The following is a 17,474-nucleotide window of genomic DNA, read 5'->3' as shown; positions in this document are numbered from 1 at the left end:
CTGAGCGCTCCGGCTCCGCGATCTTTGCCTTCCTGACTCACAGCCAAGCCCAGATCAGAGCCTCCCCCTCTGCCTGTGGCTGCCTGGCTGGCGGTGGGAGGCACCAAGCAGAAAGGGTACTCCCCAACAAGTGTTCCCTTCAGTGCGCTGAAGACCACCCCGCAAAAGAAGGGTGGAGGAGAGGCTTGAGAGCCTGGATTCCTCCTCTGCGCCCAGGTCCTCCCCTCTCCTCCCCCATCCCCCCCCCAAAGAAAAATAAAACCGGGGGAAAAAACACCCCACAAACAAACCCAGTAAAGCACAATTTTAGGGATGTTGCTTTTTTGTCTAAGTTTTTGTCTGAATTCCCATCTTCTGGACATTGGGGTGGGGATGGAGGGAGCAGAGGTCACGAACACCGTTGTGGGTTTTTTGTTTTTCTTTTTCTTTCTTAATTGTGTTTTGGACAAACCTGTATAGATATTGGAGATGAAAGGTGCACTCTGCTTGGAACAGAAACCCCTGGATTCTATCATTTCAAGGCTGGAACTCTTGAGTCTTATTGGCGCTTAGGTTTCAGATCAGTATCAATCCTGGGTCATCCTGAGAGTGCCCAGCAAGAATTGTCGTCACTGACCACACAGGACTCCCAGACGCGCTGTCAGCCTGGTGAAGTGCTGGTTCAATGGTATGCTTGCTGGTTGAGTCATACTAGCTCTGGAGGCTCTGAGCTAAGTATAGGACAGAGGTTCCTGGTCCTCCAGGAACTTGAGCTTGAGCTGTGAACTGAGGTGCATTCCGCTGGGAATATTCAGCTGACCTAGTCTGTCTGTCTGTCTCTCTCTCTCACCTGCAGGCTTCAATTCTAATTCTGTAAGCTTAATACCTGCTTGGCATTTATTTTCATGATCAAAGAAATTTAAGCACCTGGGGAGGTGGGGGTCAGGCAGAAAGCTTACACAGCAGAATGAATTCTTTGTATACTTCTTCGTCATCGGCAGACGAGGTGACTGGCAGGGCAGGAATGTTTGGGGAGGTTGTGTGAAACATATGTTGTCAGTAAATCACTGAAACAGAAGTCTTCACGTTGAAAGAGAACAGCAGAGGATTTAAACAAACATAGGAAACAAAAGAAAACCCAACATCTCTAGGGGCACGCACAGAACATAGAAGGAGAAAAGGAACTGTTTTTCTTTATCAAGAGAGAACACCTTAAGAGCCAGAGAAGGAGCCTCTGGAGTGACCCAGGGACATGTTGGGAAAGCAAAGTGTTGCAGCACATATGGGGAAAAGAGTTTCAAGAATAAAGGAGCTGTTACTAACACAAAGTACTCTGATAAGCGCAGGGAAGGAAGGATGAAGAAATACTTTGAATTTTTCCAGACAGTGATCAACGTCAGTAAATTTAGATGGCACAGAAACCAAATGGCTGAAATTTAAGGAAAAAAATGTCTGATGAGAAGATGAATATTGCAGACGCTGCAGAGGCACCAGACCAACATGATATGGAAAGCAGTAGATTGGACAGCAGTTGGGAAGATTAGTAAGCCAATAAGTTATTCTTTTAAGAAAGGAAGGAGACGGGTTCAGGTTAAAAGGCTGCCAGTCACTGAGAGAAAAACCGGAAACAGGAAGCAGTACGGGGGCGGGTGGGTGAACTGGAAGAGCATCGGCTGTGGATTCACACAAAGCTGGTTTGGATCTTGTCTCTTTGCTCCTGCCCAGCTGTGTGATTTTGGCCAAGTCGCTTCAACTCTGTGCCTCAGATTTCTTGCAACAATGAAATTACGTCTGGCACAAAATAATAACAATATTAGTTCAACTAATTACTGCTGGGTCATTAACAAATAATACATATGAGATGGAGAAAAATGTGAGAAACAGGTTTATTAGCACAAAGGAAGGACTGGAATCTACCCCCAACCCCTTTCCTTCCCGTTGGTTTCCATGGCCACTGCCTTCGTTCAGACCCTTATACTTTTTCCTGTGACAACAGCAGCAGCAGTTAGTCTCCTGAATGATTTCCTTGCCCCCAAATTTCTTAGATCCAATTTGGTTTCCACACTCCCCCCAATAAAAGTTCTAAAACACAGATCTGATCATGTTTAGACATTCTGATGTTTAAAACCCTTAAACTATCTTAACCCCAGGGCATGGCATAGGGGGCATTCCACTCCCCATATCTTTCTTGTAACCCCTCTTTACAGCCTTGGAAGCCACATCAGTTAAAACCTACCCCACTGTCCAGGCTCAGGCCTTTGCCATACAGTATCTGCTCACCTGAGTACAGTCCCCTCCTGCTTTCTTCACCTGTCTTCCAACTGAGCTGGAGAACTCTACAGTGGAAACACTTCTCACTCACATTCTCATAATTACCTTCCTGTCTCTGAGTGTCTTCAAGCTGTGTCCTGAGCACCCAGGGCAGGGTCTGTGCTTAATACATGTTGAATAAAGAAAAGAACAGATAAATATAAGATATGTGTTTGAGAGAAGATGGAAAATGGTGAAAATTCCCATATACTGTGATTACCTTTTTATATAACTTAAAAGTAAGACTGGAAAAAATACGTGGGTATGGCGGTTTGGAAGAAGAATGTTTTGATATTTTATATTAAATGTACATTTTGATTTTAAAATATGTAAAGGACATTATGTATAGTATATTTGAAAACCAAAAAAAGCACTCTTTACCCAGTAAACAAATTCCCCATTCCTCTGTGGTTTTTTGATAAACATTTCTCATCTTCCATGCTCATAACATTATTTAATTTCATTTACATTAACTCTGTAATTCTATCCTCAATGTCATTTGTGTAATTAAAAACATAATTCTTAGCTAAAACTAGTTTAAGTCTGAAACAAACCATCATTCATATAATTTTGTGAAAGCATTCCTATTTATAGGTTATGTTTTAGTCAGTTTGTTGTACAAAGTTCTCTTAAAATAAAAACAAAAATTAATTAACAGTCGAATTAAAAGGAATTATTTTTATTATTTTTATCCCATCCCTAGAGGCGTGAGATAGGGAGGGTGAGAGGGAGACGCAAGAGGGAGGGGACATGGGGATATATGTTTATGTATAGCTGATTCACTTTGTTATACAGCAGAAACTAACACAACATTGTAAAGCAATTATACTCCAATAAAGATGTTTAAAAAAAAAGGGATTATTTTTCCTTTGAAGCAATTGCAGGTGTTTGATATTTACTCAGGGGCAGTCATCCCATAAAGGCTAAAAGCACAGCCTCTGGAATCCAGCTTTACCGCCTACTGGCTGTGTGACCTTGGGCAAGTGACGTAACTTCTCTGAATCTCAGCTTCCTCATCAGGAAAATGAGGATGATGATAGTACCTATTTCATAAAGTTCTTGCGAAGACTATACCGAGTTAAATAAATACTACATATGTGATTGAATTTGTTATTCACTACCAAGCTGTGAGGTGGTTATTATTGTGGTCATTTTACAGATGAGGAAAACAGGTTTGGGGAGGTTAGGGAATTTAGCCAAGGTCACTTATCTAGAAAATAGAAGGAGCTGGCTTTGACTCCAAGTGTGGCTGACTCCTGAGTGGCACTCCTTCTTCTTCTTTTTCTTAAATTAAACTTTTTATTTTTTGAGATAATTGTAGCTGAGCAGTACTTTTCGCCATGATTGAATAGTGATTTCTTTAAGAAACACAAGTTAAAAACAGACTTAAATTCAAATCAGAATTCCTTGATCACATTATATTTCCACACACACACTATTGCTTGTAGCTCAGCCCTGACTTGTTAAGACAGGCCAGTCTCCAATTGATTTTCCTTTGTCCTGTGCCCAGGGGTGAGCACAGACATCCCAAAATGTACCTAGTCACAGGCCCCAGCTTGTGAGGGCCCCAGTCTATCAGGTGACTGATCTACCTGTGACAGATCAGTCACCTGACAGATAAAAGCTTGTTTAATTTTTAAACAATCACATATAAAGCAACACAGAAATAGGCTTTTTCCTTATTGAAACCAAAAAGCCCTGCTGAAATAAGGCAGTTTCTGCTAACACCAGGGTCAAGGATTCTTGTCTCGGCTTTGCCTCTGCAAGCTACAGCGGAGGAGCTGACCGCTTTGGGATATCTACTATGTTCTTGTTCTTCTGCATGTTATCTCCTTGAATCCTTTTTCCAATCCTGCAAAGTAAATATTACTCCCCTCGTTTTACAGATGAAGAAACTGAGGCTCATGGAAGACAAGTAATCTCTCCCAAGGTCAGACTTTGAGATTTAACAACACGCCTGGGTTCAAACCCAAGCCTCCGCTCCTTCCAGCAAACTCAGCTCTTTGACAGATGTGCGTTCAAATGTCGTCCCCACCTTTGTGCTGATGGTATGATCTTGGGCTGGTTACTCAATGTCTATGGCCCAAAGTGCCCTGGACTGTTAGGTGCAGAGTAAACTGGCATTCTGTGAAGCACCAGTTACAGGACCTGCCACGCATACTTTGACCAATGAATCCTTGTTATTAGGTTCTTCCTTAATGTTCATATTTATTTCTGGATGTAGAGATAAAAGACTGGTAGAAATGGAAAAACAATGCTGATGAAGGTAAACTTTCAGCTCCAGAATACAGGTGAGATATTTCTAACCTTTCATAGCGTACTAGTCTGCTCCAGCTGCCATAACAAAATAGCATAGACTCTGTGGCTTAAACATCAGATATTTATTTCACTCAGCTCTGGAAGCCGGAAGTCTAAGATCAAGGTGTTGGCAGGTTTGGTTTCTTCTGAGGCCTCTGTCCTTGGCTTGCCAAATGTGGGCAAACAATTTAAATAGGTGGTTGTATTTGAGTTTGTATATCTTTATTGCTACTGTAGTTGGATATTTTTCATATGTTTATTGGTCACTTTTTTTTATTCTGTGAATTGTCAGCTCCTTCACCTTATCCATTTCTGATCATAGTTTAAATATTTTTATTTTGTGTGATAGTTACAAAGATTATGAAATTATATTTTAGAAATGCACTCTGAAGAGGTTATGCATTAAGTGACAGGGTGTTTGGAATTGTAAATAAAATAACCCCGTAACGTGGTGGACACCAATGAAGCAAGCATGGCCGTGAGATACAGTGAGGACTAAGGCTTCATAGCACATTCCTGGCTATTTGTATGGATGTGTGAATATCCACTCCATGTGAGTATCCTCCAAAAGGTAGGATATGTCCTTGTACCAATAATTTTATGAGTCACAAAGGATGGATTAAAAAGGCCAGAGGACACCTTTGGTGTCAAAGGTTTAAGCATGTATCAAAACATCAAATTGTACATTTAAAATTTGCAGCTTTATTTGTAATAGCCCCAAAATGGAAACAGGCCCAATGTCCATTAACAGCTGAATAGATAAACAAGTACCGGTGTATCCATACAGTGGAATACTACTCAGCAAGGAAGATAATGAACTGTTCACAAAAATAGTGTTTATGAATCTTAAAATAATTATGAAGCATGAAGGAAACCAGGATTTTTTAAAAAAGCAAACATGTTATGATTCCAGTCATGTGAAATTCTAGAAAATACAAACTAATTTACTGTCAAAGAAAGTAAATCAGTGGTTTCCCTGAGGGTCAGTGAGGGCAGGGAGAGATTACTAAAGGGCACAGGGTGAATATAGGGGTGATGGAAGTGTTCATTAGAATGGTTACAATGGTTTCATGGGTTTATATGTACATCATACAAATCCAATTGTACACTTTAATTATGTGCAGTCTGTAGCATGTCAGATGTCAGTAGAACTTTTTAAAAAATGGTTCAGTAAAAGTTTGGATCTACTTCTTTTTTTTTTTTTTCAGAAACCAGAAGATTTCTCAAGCTTATATTGACCTGACCTTCTGACTCTCCATGCCTTGGGGAGGGTAGCCCCCCTTAGTGGCCGGCAACATTGGTAAGCAGTAAAGATCATTTCTATCTGAGTCGACAAAACTCTGGCTGGATGATAAAAGATTATAGGATTTCCCTTTCTTCTATTTTCATTTTCTTGTCTGTGCAGGAATAGCCTTGAGGTGAACAGTTCATAGGCTACAGGAGTAAACAAACCCTTATTTGCTCTGACAATGACCTCAACTCCAGGAAAAGCCCCAGTATGATATGTACACACTCATCTCTCATAACCATAGTCATCAAGACATCTGTGGATGCACTTTCAGAAAAGGCACTGTCTCTCTAGTTTGGTACAGTCTCCTCCAGACCCTGTGTGATTCATATCACACACAGTGTCTCTGTACCAATTATGATTTCAGCTTGGCCCCTGTAGTCTTACCACAAGTGACTCTAGCAAACCAAATTCTGGACATCAGGGTGCATGTTCCTCTGTAGTACCTGGGAACAGCTCTCCCTCTGTATGCTGGGTGTTATGTGACATCTGTTGGGAAAAAGGGAGTCAATTCATCCTTCTCCCCAAACCACTAGAGGTTGTCAGGACAACTTTCCCCTCCTCAGGGTGACTTCTGGATCCTCAAAAAACCCTGGTATCCAGGCCACAGAAGAGAACCACAAAGTGCTGTAGTCTTTCCTAGGTGGCATTTGCCAGCAATGCAAAGTAGATCAAAACTGGGAGAAGAAAAAATTATTTGCAAGTTGTCAGCAATATCCAGACTGGGTCTTTTTTTTTTTAATTTTTAAATTTTATTTTATTTATTTTTTTAGACAGCAGGTTCAGACTGGGTCTTCTTGGCCAAAATGGGGTCAGAGAGGAGGGAACAATGTCCCCCTAAGGTGTAGGTTAGGTGTATTAAATGCATTATTGACTTATGATATTTTCAACTTAGGATGGGTTTATCAGGATGTAACAACATCATAGGTCGAGGGAGATCTTCATATTTAGCCAGTCTTTGACAAAGGAACAAAGGCAATCTAATGGCGCAAAGATAGTCTTTTCACCAAATAGTGCTGGAACAGCTGAACACCCACATGCAAAAATAATGAACGGTCACAGACCTTCACAGTACCCCTTCACAAAAATTAACTCAAAATGGACCACAGACCTAAATATAAAATGCAAAAATATAAAATTCCTGGAAGATAACATAGGTGCACATCTAGGCTGACCTTGGGTTTGGCAATGACTTTGTACATCCAGCACCAGAGGCATGATCCATGAAAGAAAGAATCGATAAGTTGGACTTCATGAGGCTTTCAAACTTGCACCTCTAGATCTGTGGGCATTCTCCTTCTTGCCTATCAGGCCTCTCTTGCTTTTCCCCGTGCTTCATCTTTTCTAGAACCCACAACCCATTAGTGCATTACCTTCTTGCCAGTAACCTTTGCGCCATTGTCCATCTACTGGACCTATAATGACACAACTATCCAGCTTCTCTATTTTCAAATTCAGGCAGCTAGGGTGCTATGAGGGCAAATCATAAACTCTAACAATGGGAGTGGCTGTCTTTGCTGTCCTCTCTCTCATGCCCGATGGTAATTATATAATTCAAGCGTTCGAATTCTCTTCTAACCCCTTTATCGCTATTCTTTTCCTTTCACTGTCAGGAGGAAACCTTTTACTTTCCCTGAAAGTATAAAATGGAATTTCCTCTATTATTATCAACCTACCTGTGACTTTACTTCCTTTCTCCTTGCATCCAGATCATGCTAGCAAAGTCGCTTTGGTGTAAGTCTAATCTCTCCATCTGTACTTTGAAATCTAGCCCTTTCCCTCTTCATGGCAATGCTAATTCACCATTTATCTGCTTTCTTTTCCCCTTATTTTCAGTTCTTCTTTCTCTGCCAGCATCAATGCTATGCAAAAATTTTCCAGTTTCTTTTCTGTTGAATTAGAAAAAAATCTCTTGCTGTCATATTTAGTTAATGTACTTTCATACTAGTACATATTCATTATCTTAAATCCATCACTTTCCATTCATTCTTCAATCCATTAAAAAAATATATATATTTTTTATTGTCTGTCTTCCCTACCTCTGGAATGGGTACACCACAAGGGCAAAGAGTTGGGTCTGTTTTGTCTTTGATATATTCCAAACCTGAAAAAGCTCACCTTTTCTTTTGAAAGAACTCCATTTCTTGGGACATAATAGGCCCTTAATAAATATTTCTGAATAAGTGAATGGATGGTGGTTAGTGAGCTGGACACTGAGAGTGGGCAGCTGAAACAGAACCATCTTAAATTTCCGTTAAGATGATGACAGTACCCACGCCGCAAGGCCCGAGCACATTTCGTCTTGATCACGTTTACTTCTCTTCCCCACCTAACCCTCTTTATCACTTACCTCTTGAAACATTTTCTTGCCTTGAGTTTCCTGACCTTGCACTCTATGCTTTTTTCTCTCTAATTTTTGAGTCTTTTCAGGATTCTTTGCAAGGTCTTCTTCTGTTAACCTGTTGATGTCAACTTCTAAATGTTAACGCCTTCTCTTGTTTTCACACGTTACACAGACTCGCTGGTTATGCACATTCATTTCCTGGTTTCTCAAATCTAAAGCCCAGTTCTTGCATCTGAAATTCCATCTGCATTGATCACTCTCCCCTTCTCACCTCCAACAAGCCCCCAAATCAGGTCCTGCTCCCATGCACCATGCCTTCATCTCCCCACTTCCCCAAGTCAGAGACCATCATCATATCCTTACTATTCCTCCACCTTTTCTTTCCTTTCCTAATCATTTTTCTTATCCTATTTTAACGCTGCAGTATCTTTCAGACTGGCATAAAAGCAATAGGTATGTGAACAATTTTTACTCACTAAAAATCTTATACTTATCCATTACTGTAGAAATAATTGTACTGTATTATAATTGTCTGTTCATTGGTCCCTTTCACTCAGGAAAGTGTAAATTCCTTAATGGTAGGAATGTTCTCTTTTATCTTCTCAGCTTCTCACACCTGGTCTGGAAGTTGTGTAATTTAAAATATTTTTGGAAGGATAAGAGATTCTAGATAAATTATAATTTTAATTAATTTAATTATTTTAGTATTTTTGAGTTTAATAGTATTGAGCACACAATAGCTGAAAGTATATATTGGGGCAGTCTTTTAAAGATTTATCTTGATGGAGGAAATAATCTCGGCACTATAGATTTGAGTCAAAAATATACTATTTGAATATAATCTATTAGTGTAATAAATTTATTATACAAGTTATAAAAACTTCACATAGAATCCTCAAATAAATACTATGACTAAACATGAAACTCTTCCCTTGTGTGCACATATACTTTATATTTTTATTTTTTATTAATTTTTATTGAGTGTGGTTGCTTTATAATATTGTGTTAGCCTGCACTGTATAGCACAGGGAACTCTACCTAATATACTTTAAACATTAGCAGGCTGCTGACAGAAAAGTAGGTTTAGAAGTAGGGAAGATTCCTTCTAGAAAAATGGTACAGATGAACCAGTTTGCAAGGCAGAAATAGATACACAGATGTAGAGAACAAACGTATGGACACCAAGGGGGGAAAGTGTGGCGGGGACTGGTGGTGGGATGAATTGGAAGATTGGGGTTGACATGTATACATTAATATGTATAAAATAGATGACTAATAAGAACCTGCTGTATAAAAAAAAAAAAAAGAAGAAGAAGAAGTCAGGAAGCTTCCCTAAGGAGAGACTTGTTTTGCCAAGTAATGATTCCTGGCAGCGTGTCAGAAATGCAAAGAATCTGAGGCATTCAAACTACAGCTTGGCCAAGTTAATCTTAATATGCTGACATTAGGGTTTTTAAATACACTAATGGCAGTTGTAGCGTTTGAGAAAACTTTAATATGGCTCGGTCACATGAAACAAAATCTTGACCCCTAAACATTTTATTTTGCAATACATTTTTAAAGGGAACAGATTTAATTTTTTAAATTAATTAATTATTTGTTTTGGCTGCGTTGGGTCCTCGCTGCTGCGCGCGGGCTTTCTCAAGCTCTGACGAGCAGGGGCTACTCTTCGTTGCAGTGCGGGTCTTGTCATTGCGGTGGCTTCTCTTGTTGCGGAGCATAGGCTCTAGGCACGCGGGCCTCAGCAGTTGTGACACTCAGGCTCAGTAGTTGTGGCTCGCGGGCTCTAGAGCGCAGGCTCAGTAGTTGTGGTGCACGGGCTTAGCTGCTCCGCGGCATGTGGGATCCTCCCAGACCAGGGCTCGAACCCATGTCCCCTGCACTGGCAGGCAGATTCCCAACCACCGCACCACCAGGGAAGTCCCGAGCAGATTTAATTTTTAGAGCAGTTTCAGTTTACAGAAAAACTGAACAGAAAGTACAGAGTTCCCATGTAGCACAATAGAGACGAATTATCTGAGGCGGTGGGTAAGTGGAGGATAGTTTGTTTCCCAGAGGAAATGATTTCTAAGCTGGGCTCTGAGAGGATGAAGTTTGGACAGAGCAAAGGAGTCATCCATCTTCAGTTTCGTTATTTTGATAATTCCAGGAGCCGTTTACACTAAATATATTTCATACATACAACCACTTGAAAGCCACTCCCTTTCTGTATATCCTTGATACGATTTAGGATTGCAGTGGCAATGTAATCTGGGCACATGACAAATAGAAACAAGGGAACAGGATTTAAAAGACTTGCCATGCATATGCAAATCATGATGTTATTGGCCCAATCTGCTTGTACTTTGACTTGTTTTTCTGTCACTGATGATAAATTTGTGACCAATACAGCTGGAATCCTTTAACCGTGTTGTCAGAGATTGTAAAAGAAAGTCAACTGTCACACACTGAGGCTAAACATATGACCTTCAGTCCTATGCCAGAATAAACTGTCAAATGACTTAATGGTTGTTTGTTCAGAAATAAATATATGCACATATAGGTACAATATCTGTCCAAAAATATTCCTGATTTTTCCTTTAGGCAAAAGTCTACAGAATTACAAAATTCTACAATTTCTGATAAAATTAATCCACTAAACGATTATAGATTACTTGAATTTTAAAAAAAAAATTTTTCCATGCCCCCTTAGTATGTTTTGAGTGTCTGTAATTACAAATGAGAATTGGATGAAAACACTCATAAATATTTGTAGGATGAAAGCAGAAGTACAAGGCTTATAATCCAGAGAATAAAAAATGTGAAACAATAGCACACTGAGATTTTTTAAATTTTTGATATTTCCTCTAATTCCTTATTCAGCCCCTCTAATTTAGACCATACAGTCTGGACGACTGCAAATAACTCAGTCATAAGTTGATGATAAGATAGGGGTCTTATCATCAACCTATTACTTTAGGTAATTGAAGTAATAACTCTTTGGGTTAATGTGCACAGCAACCTCATGGAGAAATTTGCAGATGACGGCCATAGCTTTAATGAGCTATTTGCCTGGGATCTGAAAGACTCAACCTTTAGTCACGCTTTAAATAAAAAGAAATACAGAGTGGCTCAAGTCATTTCCTGTGCTTCAAACATTTGGCAAAACTGAGCTCCAGGGTTGTTATAGCTGGCGTATTCAATTTGTGCAGCTTCTTTTGTCCTTAGGATACACTGTAACATCTGCTATTCTGCAGTGCATATGCTAATCACGAGAGGTCTTGTCTTATTATTGTGTTTTTTTTCAATCTTTATATAGGAAAAATAAAACTCACACCAACCTTTTAGGGTGAATGATATGGTAGCATTATCTGTTTGCAGCCAAGTTTGGGGAAAAACACATTTTTTTCTCTTCATTTAAATTCTAAACATATGAATTGAACACCTACATATATGCACACACCAGGGCTGTAGGATGCTTGGGTTAAAGAACATCTCCTTGTTCCCTAGACCATGAGAGAAGCTGCTTTTTAAAGCCCAAGACTTTTTGTTAGCAAGTGAGTCGCTTGTAATTTCTCTTCAACATATAGCTCATTGACAGTAGAATAGCTGTTTGTTTTATAATCACAGAAACAGCTGCACAAGGGCTCCTGTGCCTCATGGGCTTATCTTTCCTAGCTAGAGATACAAGAAGTGTCCAGGTCTGGGAAGAAATTTCTTAAGAACTGGTACTCTAAGTATATCAGTGGGAGTTAAGGTTGTAGGGGAAGAAAAAATATCTTGTCCCTCTACCCATTTTAGGTTCACTGGCTAGGGCTCTGCCATTAGACTGGCAAAAGACTAATTAACAAGAAAAAAGCCAGCAGAAGTTTATGAACATTTTTATTGCACATATACACGGAAGCACCCAGTGACGAGTAACTCAAAGCGGTGGTTAGAACTTGGGTTTATGTAGCATCTTAACAAAAGAACGATAATATAGAGAAATGGCAAACCAGAAGAAAAAGACTTTGAGCTTCTGAGGGCAGCAAATTCTGGGAAGGCAAATATGTGGGAAGATGATGGCAGATAAGAGCTAGTTTTGGCAAAGTTTGTTATATAGATTCCTCTGGTACTGCCTCTGGGCTGATATGGGTCTAGGATTGTCTCCGATGATTATTTCCTGTTCTTCCTGGTAGAAAGGGGAGAGGAGGCACCTTTCAAAATTTGTGTACTGCTCTTGGGCAAATAATGGGAGAGCAGAGAGCTTTTCTTCTTCTGTTGCCTTCAGAATCAAAACAATCCTTATGCCAAAGGGATATATTTTGGGGTAGCATATTCTGCTACCCTTGAAGGTCATCACAAACTGTCTTCAATAATGCAGTTCAGGAAATGTATTTCTTCATTTTATTAGGGTCTTTGCATGGAAAAAAAAAGAAATTTTATTGTCATATACACATGGATGTGTGTGTGTTATATGAATTAAACTTCATATGAGTAAGATTTCAGATGCATCGTTAGCTAGAGTGTCATATATGCATATATATATTAAACAGTTGTTTTTAAAACAAATTTCATTTTTGAAAACAGTTTTAGACTTAAAGAAAGATTGTGACAGCGCAGAGAGTTTCCCTATACCTTGCACCCAGTTTCCCCTATTATTACCGTCTTACATTGATAGGGTACATTTGTTACAGTTAATGTACCAATATTACCTATTATTATTAATAAAGCCTGTATGTTATGCAGATTGTCTTAGTCTTTAACCTAATGTCCTTTTTTTTTTGTTTTGTTTCCAGGATCCTTTCCAAGATACTACCTTACATTTGGTTGTCAATGTCTCTTTAGCCTCCTCTTGGCTGTTACGTTTCTCAGACTTTCCTTGTTTTTGATGACCTTGGGAGTCTTGAGGAATACTGGTCAGGGTTTTTTGCATATTTTTTTCATTAATCACTCTCTTAAAAAATTACTTTGGCCGTGGCCAGTGGGTAAATTTCCCTTTGTGTAAGTTAAGGGATGAATGTCCCCATGGCCAGATCTCATTTGCAAGAAGCCTCTTTGGTATAAAAGACTAGATATTATTCCAGAATTCCTGCTGTATGAAACAATATCCTCGCATTCATTGGGACCCTCTTTTTAAAATACATTTTGTGCAGATGTCCTTGTAAACCATGAAGGTACTTCTGTGATGATCTAAGTGGCTATTGAGGCAATTATGGGCTTTTCAGTTGATAACATTCAGGTATTATCAGGTACTATTCTGAATCTAAAGCATGGCTGCCCTGGGGTTCTCACCTGATGGAAACACTGCCTTATGTAACCTGTATTAGGAAATGTAGCACGTGTGTGTGTGTGTGTGTGTGTGTGTGTGTGTGTTTCCAGCAGAATACTTTCAGTCATTCAACAAATCTTCATTGATTCCCAGTTCTATGCCAGACACTGGGCTGGTTGCACTGAGGGCCATTGTCAAGTCTTATTCTCTTGATTCTCCTGCCTCCCTGTTCTCTATTCCCTGACTGAGTCTCCCAGGAAACCCTTGAAGATCAAAGCTTAGAGAAACCAAATGAAAATGACTTTACCTTATAAACAAGACAGAAATAAATATTTTTAAACTGTAAGTGAAAGACGCAAAGTTTACAGAAAGTTAGCTTTGTACCCAGATTATAGCCTAAAATGTCTGAATGCAAGACCTTATGATTACAAATGTAAAGCATTAAATTGAGAACAAAGGTTACACACTATGTGGGATTTCTTCTTTCTTTTTCTTACTTCCAAATCATCTGTTTTTCAAATGTCTTGTAAATCAAGATTTTTTAAATTTTGTAAGTCAATGAATATTTTTAGTTTCATGGTTGTGGCAAGTAGATTGCACCCTTATTAGCATCCCAGGTAATCAATAAATATGGTCCACTAATAAAAAGGACAAAATTAAAGGGTTCTGTATCTCTGCACACAAGTTTTTAAGACATTTTATTCTTACCGTGCCATTTATGTTTATTTTGTGAATTCTAAGAATAAATTTATTCACTTTTTATCATGCCTTTTGATAGATATGAAAGTAAATTACTGCAATCTAACATTAGACATATTGAAAACATCTTACGAAATATCATACTCATTAAGAGAGTATCTTGAGTGAATGGAAAGCAAAGAGGAAAATTTCCCATTTTTTGTGTTTTTTTTGTAACTTTAAAAAATACCATGTGCTCCAAGGCCAATTATTTGCAAGTGCCTCGGAAATAATATAACTTAAATATACAACATCAACATAAGATAAAGCAGACATTAGCCCCTGACTTTGGAAATATTTAAAAATTAAAAATAAGTAATTTCTGCAACAGCCCAACAGTTTTGTCTTTCGTTTTTCTAAGTTAGAAACGTTGTGGCATCATTTGTAGCATGAATCTAATTAAATCCTGCTTATTTTGTAGTGTGTCTGTAGAGATACAAAATCATCATTAATCGGTTAGGTACTTAAATATAAGGTCACAAATTAATCATTCTTTGGAATTGGGTGTATGGAAAGGGAAAGCTCCAGTCCTCTGTCCACCATTCACATGATATTTTTCCTTCTAATGGGAATATTGATGCATTTATGTGCTCAGCTCTTAGTATGTTTCACTAAAGCGTTTACCATCTTTTATTATAAGATATCTGCATTTACACATTAAAGAAGGATATGTATATTTGTAGATTACTGCGATTAAATTTCTTTTGTTCAGGGGCCATGCTAGGTCATTCTAACTCTTCCTCATATATTTAGGGAGAAATTTGTCCCTCTTTTTAAGGTTTCACCTAGGACTTTGCTCCATACAAGAGCAGATTAGATTAAGCCCTAAGGAGACTGTAACTTTCTTTTAATCAATTACACATTTGTCCCTCTGCCTCCTAAGAAAGGAGTAAAAGTTCAGAACATCTATTTTTCTGGAGTGGAGAGCCTGGAAGTTCTTCAAAGTCGTTTCACTGTGGGATGTTCCACCAAAGCCCTCTAACCTGAGGGCTATTCTCTAACCTGAGCAAGAAATGCCAGTTTGGGGTATAGGATTCTTCAGACACTTGAATCTTTCACCTTTAAACAGAAGGCTGGAAGCATTGTGGATAAAACATAGATATTCACAGAGCATTGCATTTATAAAGGTGTAGTAAGAAACGAATGAGCACGTGAAACCCATAGACCACTTTCTTTCAACATCATGAAAGTACTGTCTTACAGAGATTAAAAGAACGAAAGTATTGTCTGACTCAGAGACCGGAGCTCCTCTAATATTGTGCAGCTCCCAGTTCATAACAGCTATGTTTCTCAAACTCAACCAACCATAGAAAGAAGGGAAAAAACAAAAAAACCAAAACGCACATCTAATTGATTTCTTCCCTTACTCTGGTGCCAATAAACCAATAAGATACAGCAACTGCTGGACCAAGGAACTAAGCTATAAGGAAGAGAGTCTAATAAAAACAGTTTATTGTATTCGTTTGCTAGGCTTGGGGGATCTTAGTTCCCCTACCAGGGACTGAACCCAGGCCCCAGCAGTGAAAGCAAGGAGTCTTAACCACTGGACCACCAGGGGAGGGATAGATTGGGAGTTTGGGATTGACATGTACACACTGCTGTATTTAAAACAGATAACCAACAAGGACCTGCTGTACAGCACAGAGAACTCTGCTCAATATTATGTAATAACCTAAATGGGAGATGAATTTGAAAAAGGAATAGATACATGTATATGTACAACTGAATCACTTTGCTGTACACCTGAAACTAACACACCACTGTTCATCAACTATATTCCGATATAAAATAAAAAATTGTGAAAAAAGAAGTAGCAAAAATAAATAAATTAATAAAAACAAAACAAGGGCTTCCCTGGTGGCCCAGTGGTTGAGAGTCCGCCTGCCGATGCAGGGGACACGGGTTTGTGCCCCGCTCTGGGAAGATCCCACATGCCGCGGAGCGGCTGGGCCCGTGAGCCATGGCCGCTGAGCCTGCGTGTCCGGAGCCTGTGCTCCGTAACGGGAGAGGCCACAGCAGTGAGAGGCCCACGTACTGCAAAAACAAAACAAAACAAAACAAAAAACAGCCAAAATTTATGGTCTCACAGTTCTGCAGTTTAGAAATCTGAAATCAGGTGGTCAGCAGGGCCATGCTCACACTGAAACCTGGAGGTGAATCTTCCCTCGCCTCTTTCTAGCTTCTGGTGAATTGCTGCCAATTGTTGGTGTTCTTTGTTTGACAGCTGCATAGGTCCAATCTCTGCCTTCGGGGTCACATGGCATTATTCCTGTGTGTCTCTGTCTTCACGTGGCCATCTTCTTAAAAGGACATCAGTCATGTTGGGTTAGGAGCTCACCCCTAGTTCAGTACGACCTCATCCAAACATAACTAATTTCATCTGCAGTGACCCTATTTATAAATAAGGTCACATCTGGAAGTACTGAGAATCAGAAACTCAACATATCTTTCTGGAGGCAGGGGGTGGGCAGAAACAGAATACAACATGTAACACTTAACATGTGTTTTTTGCCTGACTTGTTCTGAAAAGTGGAGTTACATTTACAACTGTGCTACTCATTCAGCAAATCTGAGAAGGCAACATCCGGAGATACCAAGAAGAGAGACTTCCTGTCCTTAAAAAGGTTAGAATCTAGTTGAGGAAACAGATCATTTACAACTGTTGTAGGTAAAATGAAAATTCCTATAATAGCAATTTGGGTGAAGTTCTGTGAGAGCAGTTGATGGATGACATGTTTTTTGGCTTGAAGTGATTTTTATTTTCTTTATGCTTTAATGTTTTCTAAGTTTTCTGCAACAAACATTTATTTACCACGAAAATTGACTCGAGAGAACTTGAGAGTTAAGCTGCCTCAAAACTTTAAAATAAAAAACTCCTAAAATAATATGCTGTCTTTTCTTCTACGATCTACCAAGATGGTTCCTGAGGAATGTATAAGTAAGTTTCTACGTAAGAACCTATTTCTGAATCAAGACTAATTGTGACGTCTGCTTTATTATGAAATCTTTGTTTCTTATTTAGCAATAACTCAAACAGGCTTTGCAAGATGCTCAGAAATGGTTTCATGGGTGTAGCTACTGACTAAACATGTAGGCAGAGAAAAGAATTAACTGGCCCCGCTGGTTCTCAGAAGTGGCCCTGAATATTGTAAGAAGCCTTCATTAGGAGAGGTGCACCTCACAGCCAGTCACCCGGCTATGGCATCAAACCAGCTCACTTCTCTACTTTCAGGATTTAATCAGTCTCAGTGCTGCAGTAACCAGTGATAAACCATCACCATCCTAAT

The 17,474-nt window shown here is 39.2% G+C and overlaps 1 long non-coding RNA gene across 1 annotated transcript; it reads left to right on the top strand.

Annotated features, from left to right (window-relative positions):
• Positions 1-4,050: 4,050 nt before the first annotated feature.
• Positions 4,051-17,221, top strand: LOC308619382. Its single transcript, XR_014016170.1, has 4 exons — positions 4,051-4,580; positions 4,965-5,140; positions 5,796-5,887; positions 12,977-17,221. It is a non-coding gene; the product is annotated as an uncharacterized lncRNA (long non-coding RNA).
• Positions 17,222-17,474: the final 253 nt, after the last annotated feature.

The sequence above is a fragment of the Mesoplodon bidens genome (genome assembly GCF_964165515.1).
Source record: "Mesoplodon bidens genome assembly, chromosome: 6".
Classification (NCBI taxonomy): Eukaryota; Metazoa; Chordata; class Mammalia; order Artiodactyla; family Ziphiidae; genus Mesoplodon; species Mesoplodon bidens.
This window is presented reverse-complemented; position numbering and strand designations above follow the sequence as displayed.